The sequence below is a fragment of the Caretta caretta genome, chromosome 7 (assembly GCF_965140235.1).
Source record: "Caretta caretta isolate rCarCar2 chromosome 7, rCarCar1.hap1, whole genome shotgun sequence".
In the NCBI taxonomy this organism is placed as follows: Eukaryota; Metazoa; Chordata; order Testudines; family Cheloniidae; genus Caretta; species Caretta caretta.
In genome coordinates, this window is record NC_134212.1 from 125,737,177 (window position 1) to 125,745,830 (window position 8,654).

Genomic DNA, 8,654 nt, shown 5'->3' on the forward strand with positions numbered 1-8,654 from the left:
CAGCAAGGTTGGGCCGGGAGACGGGCATGCCCAGCCCAGCGCAGCGACCGCAGCACGAGCTCCCCAGGCCCTGGCCTCACAGCCCCGGGGACACGGCTGAGACTACCATGACCTGAGAGCCCCCAGCCCATAGATTGGGCAGCTTCCCAGGCTCCCGCACCCACAGACCTGGCCAGCAGGCGCCAGCGTGGCTGGGCCTGGGACCCGTCCCCCCCTGCAGCTCCCCCTGGGCCGGAGTGGGGCTGTTCTTGTGGCCGAAGGCAAACGGCAGGGCTGCAAGGCTGGCCAGGGGCCGACGCTGTCTAGCAGGCCGGGCTGAGCGAGGACAACGTGAGCCAGGTCAGACAGAAGAGGAGCGTCCCAGACCCAGCACCGCTGGGAGCCAGGCCATGCAACGGCAACTTGCCCGGGAAAAGCTCCCGCCTGCCCAGGCTTTGCATTAGCTCTCGCCCAGCGGAGGGCACTGGTGCCCGTGGGGCAGCTCCACAGAGCCCTCGCACTGTGCCCAGCTGTGCCCGGACAGGGCCGTGGGGCAGGAGCAGACCCAGAGCAAGGCAGGCAATGCTAACAGAAGCCCCGTGATGCTCTGTAAGGAAGACGTGCTCTGGCCTGTGTGTCCCAGACCCGTCTCACGAGGGAGAGCAGGAAGAGAAGGGCTCAGCTGGGCACAGGCTGAGTCCAGCCTTGGAGAGCTGGCCCGGTGGGTGGGGAGGGGAGTAGCAATCTGCTCAGCGGGGGTGGGGACACAGCCCAGTGCGGGCAAAGGGTGACTGGCTGGAACAAGGGGACGGTCAAGGACGTTGGAAGGAACCGATTCCGCACCGTTAGCAGGTGGAAGTCTCTGCCACAAGACCTGCAGAGTGTAAACAATGAGACATCTCCATGGCTCATGAGCACATCCCCCAGGCCACCCATCAGTGAAATGCTGACGGCTGTGAACCCCTGACGGGGCAAGAGCCAGCCACTGTCCCCGAGGGCAGCAGCCCCTTTCTGCACAGCGGGAGGCCCTCCGCCAGGTCTGGTCTACCTGTGTTCCGGCAAGAGCCGGAGAGGAGCCGGCGAGAACAGGAGCCTTGGCAACATTGGCTCAGCCACTCCCAGCTCAGCCAGCCGGGCGCGGACACCCCTTGGCAGCGGGCGCAGGGGATTTCCTGGGGATAGGCTGGCTGCAGCAGAGCCTCTTGGGCAACACTGGGAGGGTGTTCAGGGCTGCGGACGCCAGCCGGTCCCCAGGAAGGCCCAGATGGCCATAGGGTGAAAGGTCACCCCGGCCATAGGAGCTGCCTGGCTGGAAGGGTCGTGTGAATGGCAGAACAAGGAGGGGTCCATTCCCAGACTCCATGGATTCAAGCGCCCAGGTGTTGTGATTCAGGGCTTGTGGCAGAGTTGGCTGCCTCCTGAGCACCCCCTTGGGGCCTAGTGTGGTGCTGCAGTGCCCTGCCTCAGTTTCCCCATGTTTCTGGCTCTCTCAAACAGCGCTCCTCCAGGTTGGCAGTACCCCTTGCTGGGCTGGATTTATTCCAACAAAATCATTCCCAAAAAAGCTTTTACACCTGCCTCCTGCCTGTACTCCCAGCCTTTCCTGCTGGGGGCCCCAGGCCTTCCCCCCGAAGGCACAGAGTTCCTGGCCCCTCACTCCAGCTTCACTCTGGTGGTGTCCCCCCCCCCCCCGAGGACCCCCCCTCTTCACCGCTTACCACAGCTCTTCCCAGGGGAACTGGCTCTGCCGCACCCCAGGAGAGGCAGCAGGGAGGAGATGGAGCGCCAGTCCCATCTCCAGGTGCTCCAGGGCCTTGGGAGTCCCTGAGATGAACCCACAGCCACCCGGACCCTCGCTGCTGTGAGCCCCGGCCCGCAGCAGCCAGCATGGCGCTAACACCCTCCCCAGGGCAGGGAGGAAGTGCCGAGTGGGGATGCCCCTAGGAGGGGTCAACTGCCAGGCTGGAGCACCGGTGAGAGCTGCCCTCAACCCCCAGCAGCCCTGGCCCTGAGACACCTAGGGCAGCTCAGCCACCTGCTCAGCACTCACGGATGGGGATGCCAGCAGCCCCTCACGCGGCACCACCATCAGCCCAGCTGCTGGCTCTCCCCCTCCACTCAGCCAGGACCAGCGTCTTCCCAGCCGCTGAGCTTCACACCCAGGGCACATCCCTGAAGTCAAAGGACTTTGTCTTGCAGCAGCGCCAGCTCTCAGCGGCTGGCACGCTCAGGAGGGCTGGCTGACAGCTCCCACTCACCCGCGGCTGGCAGACTCCAGAACCTGGCCCAATCTCAGCACGAGAGAGATTTGTGGACAGCATGGCTTGGAGCCAAACGGGACGTGTATGACGGTAGGGTCGAGGCCCCAGCTGGGACTGGGCTGAGGTGCCAGGCGCTGCACAGACAGGGCAGAGCTGCCCTCACTTAGTGAGTTCCCAGGGCATGGGCACAATGATTCCCGGACAGCCGCTGGATCATTGCGGCCAGGGTGGGGTCTGTAGTAGAAAATTCCCCAGGCAATTCCTAGAGGGGGAAGCCAGAGCCCCTGAGAAGGAGCTGGGCAGTCCCAGCCAGGCAGCACGGTGCTCCCAGTAACAGGCCAGGCCGAGTGTGACACTTTGTACCACATGGGAACACTCTACACCCCCATGTTTGTCCTTATAAGATTGTGTGGTATCCAGTGCAAAGTTTGTCACATCAGGTGTCTTCGGAAGGCTCATGATGCCCTGAGCAGTATTATAGGTTATATAGTTACACATACATAGTTATGAGGCTGAAAGTGTGTCCTCACGGCTTAAAACAAGCCCAGGCAAAAAACTCTCCAAGAGCATAGAGGCAGTTCACACCTCAACACGGCAGGTATGGAACAAACCCTGCCCAGCCCCACGGGAACAAAGGACGCTGGCCTAAGTGGCAACAAAAGGATCTGTTGGACTCTCGAGTGAGTCACCCCCCTTCCCATGGCCAGTTGGGGACTACGATGAGGTAATGCTCACCTGACTCTGAAGGGGAGGGGGCAAAGCCAAGAGAGAAGAACGAACATGATAAAAGGGAGAGATGTTTGCCATGCTCTTCCATCTATATCCACAGACACCACCACCAAGTGACTGAAGCACTGATCAAAGGGGAGAGCCTGGCTGAAGGGCAACCAGCCAGCCTGTGGTGAGAAGCATCTAAGTTTGTAAGGGCACTGAAAGTGTTAAGATCAGCTTCGAATGAGTTTTGCTTTTATTTTGTTTATAAGCCAAAATACAAGTCAGACTTGGTCAATCACTTAATAAATCTGTTGGTTTCTTCTATCTGAAGCAGCGTTTGGTTTGCAGCGTGTCAGAGACTCCGCTTGGGATAACAAACCTGGTATATGTCAATTTAACAAAGAAATCGACAAATTCATAAGCTTGCAGCATCCAGCGGGCATAACTGGACTCTGCAAGATGGAGGTTCCTGGGGTTGTGTCTGGGACCGGAGGTATTGGCTAGTGTCATTCGGTTGCACAATCCAAGGAGCAGCTGACATGCCAGAGGCTGTGAGTGACCAGCCCAGGCGTGGGGGTTCTCACAGCAGAGCAGGGTCAGGCTGGCTCCCAGAGTCACGGATTGGAGTGACCCAGCAGATCACTGGTCCAGATAACATCGGGGAACGTCACACCGAGCCATTCCCGTGGTGCAGCAGCTCCTCTGGGGGCATAACGCGGCCTCTTGGCTCCGAGCCAGAGGGACACTGAGCAGAGCTGTGTGCCCCTTGGCCCTTTGCCACCAGCTCCAATTCCCTCAGGGCCAGCGAGGCCATCACCAGAGGGCCTGGCTCTTAGTCCAGGGACGGGCAGCCCCACAGGTGCCCCAGTTGAACTCAGGCCAGATACCTACTGTGGGGCAGTAACAGAGGCCGTGCTCGGCCGGCCTGAGAGGCCGGAAGGACACCCCCCCAGGAGACGAGGGCTGGGTTCGCCGAGTGATTCTGGCCGTGGCCTGCAACCCTGGGGGTCGATTCCTGGCTCTGCAGCAGACCCTGTGTGGCCTTGGCCAGTCTGTCGCTCTGGCCGTGGGCTGCCCGGCCTCGTGGCCGGGGCGAGGGTAAACAGAGTACTGTTGTGAGATGCCCAACACTATGGACCTCGGGGCTAGAAAAGCCCCTCCCTTGCGAGGTCGTGGGGAGAGATGGGAGCGGCTGGATCACCCTGTGCAATAAGGGCATTCGGTGGAGGTTCATGGCGCCCCCCGAGACCAGCCAACAGCCGCCCGTGCTGTTGGGGCCATTAACAGGACTAGGTGTGCATCACAGAGACAGGCAGGCAGCTGGATCCCCTGGGCTCAACCTGACCAGCCGCTGGCAGGCTCAGGACTCGGCCTGAGACTAGCTTGTCATTACCTGAGAAAGGAGGATGTGATCGGCACCGAGCGCGGGGCCAGCTCATTGCACACCCAGCCCTCGGATTTGGCTAATTAAACTAATACATCAGAGGGCTCCTTGGCAAGATTGGGAGGGAAAAGCCCATTAATTAGCAAAACCTGTCACACTGCACACACCTCCACCTCTATACCAGCCCCTCCCACACCATCCACCCCCAGCCCAGCCCCAGCCCAGCTCTGCCCTGGGGAAGAGGCTCATGCAGGAGGCAGAGTCTGCATGGGCAGGTGGCAGGACAGAGCCTGGCCCTTGTGGGTGCCCCTGGGCAGGGGGTGCTGGCACCCCCACACTCTGGGCAGTCCCTCGCTCCCTGAAGCTCTTGCTCTCTCCAGCTTGCCCCCCCGCCCAGCTGCAGGCAAAATCCTCCAGGGCTGATGGAGTCTTTCCAGGAGGGAACAATGTCCCTGATTGGCAACAACAGGCCTCCCCAGGGATCCGCTCCTTAGCGACACCCAGGGGGGCGGTGTGGCCTGGAGCCAGCTCCCTGCTGGGGGCTGCGCAGGACCCTGGGCTGGGAGAAGCCAAGCACGTGTCCCATGGCTCCCAAGGGCAGCCAAGTTTGGCTGTGTGGAGCTGGAGGGTGCTGTGCCCAGCACCTGCAGGCTGCAGCCTGGCTCTGCCCGGGCCCCATGCCGCACAGACCCATGGCCAGGCTCGCCTCAAAAAAACACGTCTCCCAGCAGCCTCTCAAAGGGCTGCAACCCCCGAGGGCCTGCAGCTCCCACTGACTGCTCAGCCCCATGGGCCCTACCCTGGGGCACCTGCTGCAGGAGACACGGGCAGGATGGGGCCCAGGTGCCATCAGAGATGATCCCGCAGGCACGGGGTGGGGCCGGGGGCAACCTGCAGCAGGGGCGGGGGCTGTGTCCCGCAGCACAGCTCTGCGCGGCCCAGCAGCAAGGTCACAGCCCGTAAGGACAGGGACGGCCGCCCCATGCGGCACCGTCTCGCTCAGCAGTCTGCCCATCCACCCCAACCCCAGGTGGGACCTGGCAGGGCTGGGGGCCAAGCAAGCAACTGAAAACAGCCCCATGGCCCAATGCCAGCAGACCCCTGGGTGGCTGCCCCTGCCCTGACCCCCAGGGAGTCAGCCCAGCAGCGAGCAGCATCATGCCACGGCTAGGCCCAGAGCTGCAGCCAGCCCTTGGGCCCAGACAGGGGGACCTCACTCCTGCATGGGATAAACCCAGAGCCAGAAAACAAGGGAGGGGAGGGAGGGGCTGGGCAGCCTGGGACCCAGGCCAAAACAGTCACCCTGACCCCTCCCCAGTAACCCAGCCCAGCTGCAATGGGGTTCCCTTTGCTGGGGACAATACCCCCAGGCTCCCACCTCTGCCTAGTCTCCCCCCCATCACACTTCCAGGGCAGGGAACAAAGCACAAGGGGCAGACCCAAGGGCCAGATGTGGGGCTCAGAGCTCCCGGGCAGCCTTCAGGGCCGGGAAGGGCATGAGGCTTCACCCTCAGGCAGGAGGCAGAGGTGAGCCTCAGAGAGTTCTTGGCCTGGCTCTAAGCCCAGGGGCAGCCATGGGGCGAGGCCAGAGAGAAGAGGGGCACAGGGAGTAGGGGGTGCTGGAGTAAGCACCGCCTCCAGGGCAGGGAGCAGCCCAGTAAAGAGTGCTGTGCTGGCCTGGCCCGGCCCATGGGGCCCAATCCTGTGGGAATGGGGGAGGCAGAGACTGCTCTTTGAGACCTCCCTGGGGGACGCCAAGGGGGAGCAAGTGGCAACATCCCAGCCCCCCAAGGCTCAGAGCAGACAGGGCACCTAGCACTGAGCTGGGGTCACCTCTGCCAGAAGCTGGGGCTGGAAGATGGGATGGATCACTCCACCATGCCTGGTTCCCTTCTCTCCCTCTCAAGCTCCTGGCACCAGGTGACTGACTCACGGCTCTCTCCTGTGGGCGGAGCAGGTCCCACAGCCCCCCAGGTAGCCCCAACCTCTCCCACCCCCTCCAGAAGCTGCGCCTGCAGGCTGGATCCTTGAGCATTCCAGGTGCCCGGGCAGGGGGAAGCACAGCCCAGGCCACCCCAGCCCCACCTTCTCAGTGTGCAGGGACCCCACCCCAGGTGGGCTGGGCCAGGTCACTTCCCAGCCATGGGGACAGTCCAGCACCCCTCGCAGCATCCTGGTGAGGTCACAACTCCCCAGCCACCGCCTCGCCCCAGTGAACGGCATCACAGAGCGCCACGCAGCCACATGCCATGACCTCCCAGCACCCCAGGGGGGTTACAGCCCCCCCGCTGGCAGCCCAGGGGGCTCATCCCACCCAAAGCTCTCCTGCTGGTCACGTCCAGGCACCGCTTGGAACCAGAGCCCAGCAAAGTGCCAGGTACCAGGTGGTGCCACAGTGAACCCAGGTCCCAGCCCGGAGCCTGCAGATCCAGCCCAGGGCTGCAAGCAGCTGGTCACGCTGGACCCCGGCTGGAGGAATCCGCCAAGCGCCGACAGCCCCAGGGTGTTCGGACCCCCAGAGGCGCTGGAGCTAGGGGTGCTGCCAAATGCCCTGGCTTGGCGTGGTCTCCATCGTATCCAGGGGCTATGGTCTGGTTCAGTGGCTCTCAGCCCCCCCCATACTACACCCTGCTCCAGCCCCCCACTGACCCAGCCGGCACAGTCCCATCGCTGCACTGGGCAGCTCTGAGGGGCTGTAACCGGCAGAACCTGGACAGCCGGCTCCCCCAGCCAGTCTGGGGCCACTCAGCCCCCTCGGCTTTGGAGCCCTGGGGCTCAGCCAGCTGCTAATGCAGTGTGGCGCTGGGCAGTCACCTTAGCATCCGAGCGCCAGCCCGACGGGACGTGGGCTCCTCGGAGGAGAGCGGCCACTTCCACCTGCAGGCTGCCCGCCAGCCGCCCGCTGTGCCAGGGGACTCTGCGGCTAGAGAGCCCCCAACCCCTCCAAGGGCCATCACCCCCCCGCCCCACGCCCTCCCATCCATAACCACTCCCTAGCATCCCTCCCCATGCCTGTCACCCACCCCCTTCCCTGGGCCCCAGAGCCATACCGCCTCCTTCCCCAATATCCCTCACCCCAGCCACTGCCCCCACCCCAGGGCAGCCCTTCGGGGAGGCAGAAGAGAACTTTGCCCCAGGGGCTACCAAGCCCCCCACCTGCGCCCATCCCCGTCGCCTCCTGCCCAGCCTCGGGGAACCTGACCCGCCCACGGCTACTCACGGGGCCCGGCGCAGCCCGCACGCTGCTCCCCGCTGCCGGCCCGGCTCCCGCGGCTGCAGCCCGGCCAGCCCCGCGGGCCACTTATAGGGAGCCGGCCACGGCCCGGCGGCCAATGGGCTCGGGAGCTGCGCCGGCGGCGGCCAATGGGGAGCTGGGAGGCGGGGCCGGCGGCGCTGATTTACTACCCGGCGTGGCAGGAGCTCTCGGGGCCCGGGCGCGGAGGGGCGGTGGGAGCCCGGAGCTGCCCGGGCGGGTCCTGCACCCCGGGGCTCGGCGCTGCGCGGCGCTCGCAGGACGGTAGCACGTGGCCCGGCAGCTCCCGGCCCCTGGACCCCCAGGTGCCCCCCGCACCCAGCGCTGGCCCTTTGCCTTCCCTTCCCTTGCTGCCCGAGGTGTGGGGCTGCCAGGCGAGCGCCCTGGGGAGCAGTCCTGGGCCCTCCCTGCCTGGAGCCAGGGGCTCGGGGCGGGAGAGGCCCAGCCTGGTGGGGGGAGCCCCAGGGGGTGGGGGTTACTCGCTGGTTGGGGAGGGGCCGGGGCGGGGGTCTGCGGGGGAGTCTCCTGCCATGGGAAGCCAGAGCACAGGGAGGTTCCCACCCGTGTCTGAGCCTGCAGCCCGAGGCTCAGTCCTGGCCGGGGGGGTGGAAGATGCTGCTGGTGGGATCCCGCCAGGGGCTGGGCCCCACGGTCCCCGAGGCAGGCCCCGTGCAGAGCCTTGGCCCAGCCGCCGGTCGGGCCCTCGGGTCTCGCTGGCCCAGGTGGCTTGGAGATGGGTTTGGTGATGGGTGAGGAGCTGATACCATGGCAGTCCCACTGGCCTGGCAGCCGGGAGCCGGCCAGTCGCTGGGCTGCCATCTCCATCCCCCACAAACAGAAACAAGGCCACACGTGCGGGACCTGCACCCTTCGCTGCCCGCGGCCGATAGCAGCACTGCCCGCTGTGCCCGGTGCTGCCCGGACTCCTGCGGCGCAATCTTTCCTACCCAGAGGGAGGAGGCAGGACTGTCCCCCCCACACTGTACGGGGTGCTGGGGCTCAGAGAGAAGCCAGGAGCTTCCCGAGGGTAGCAGGGAGTTGGCGTCAGAGCCAGGAACTGAAC

At 64.7% G+C, this 8,654-nt stretch overlaps 1 protein-coding gene across 3 annotated transcripts in view; it reads right to left on the minus strand.

The window, feature by feature from the left end:
- The window catches only part of CRTAC1 (cartilage acidic protein 1), a 35,405-nt gene extending 27,796 nt beyond the window's left edge, over positions 1 to 7,609 (minus strand). For all 3 annotated transcript variants that reach the window (XM_075131131.1, XM_048857277.2, XM_075131130.1), the window contains exon 1: positions 7,559 to 7,609. The gene's annotated coding sequence lies outside the window, so the exon portion shown is untranslated. The remainder of the gene's footprint in view (positions 1 to 7,558) is intronic.
- Between the last annotated feature and the right edge of the window lie 1,045 nt (positions 7,610 to 8,654).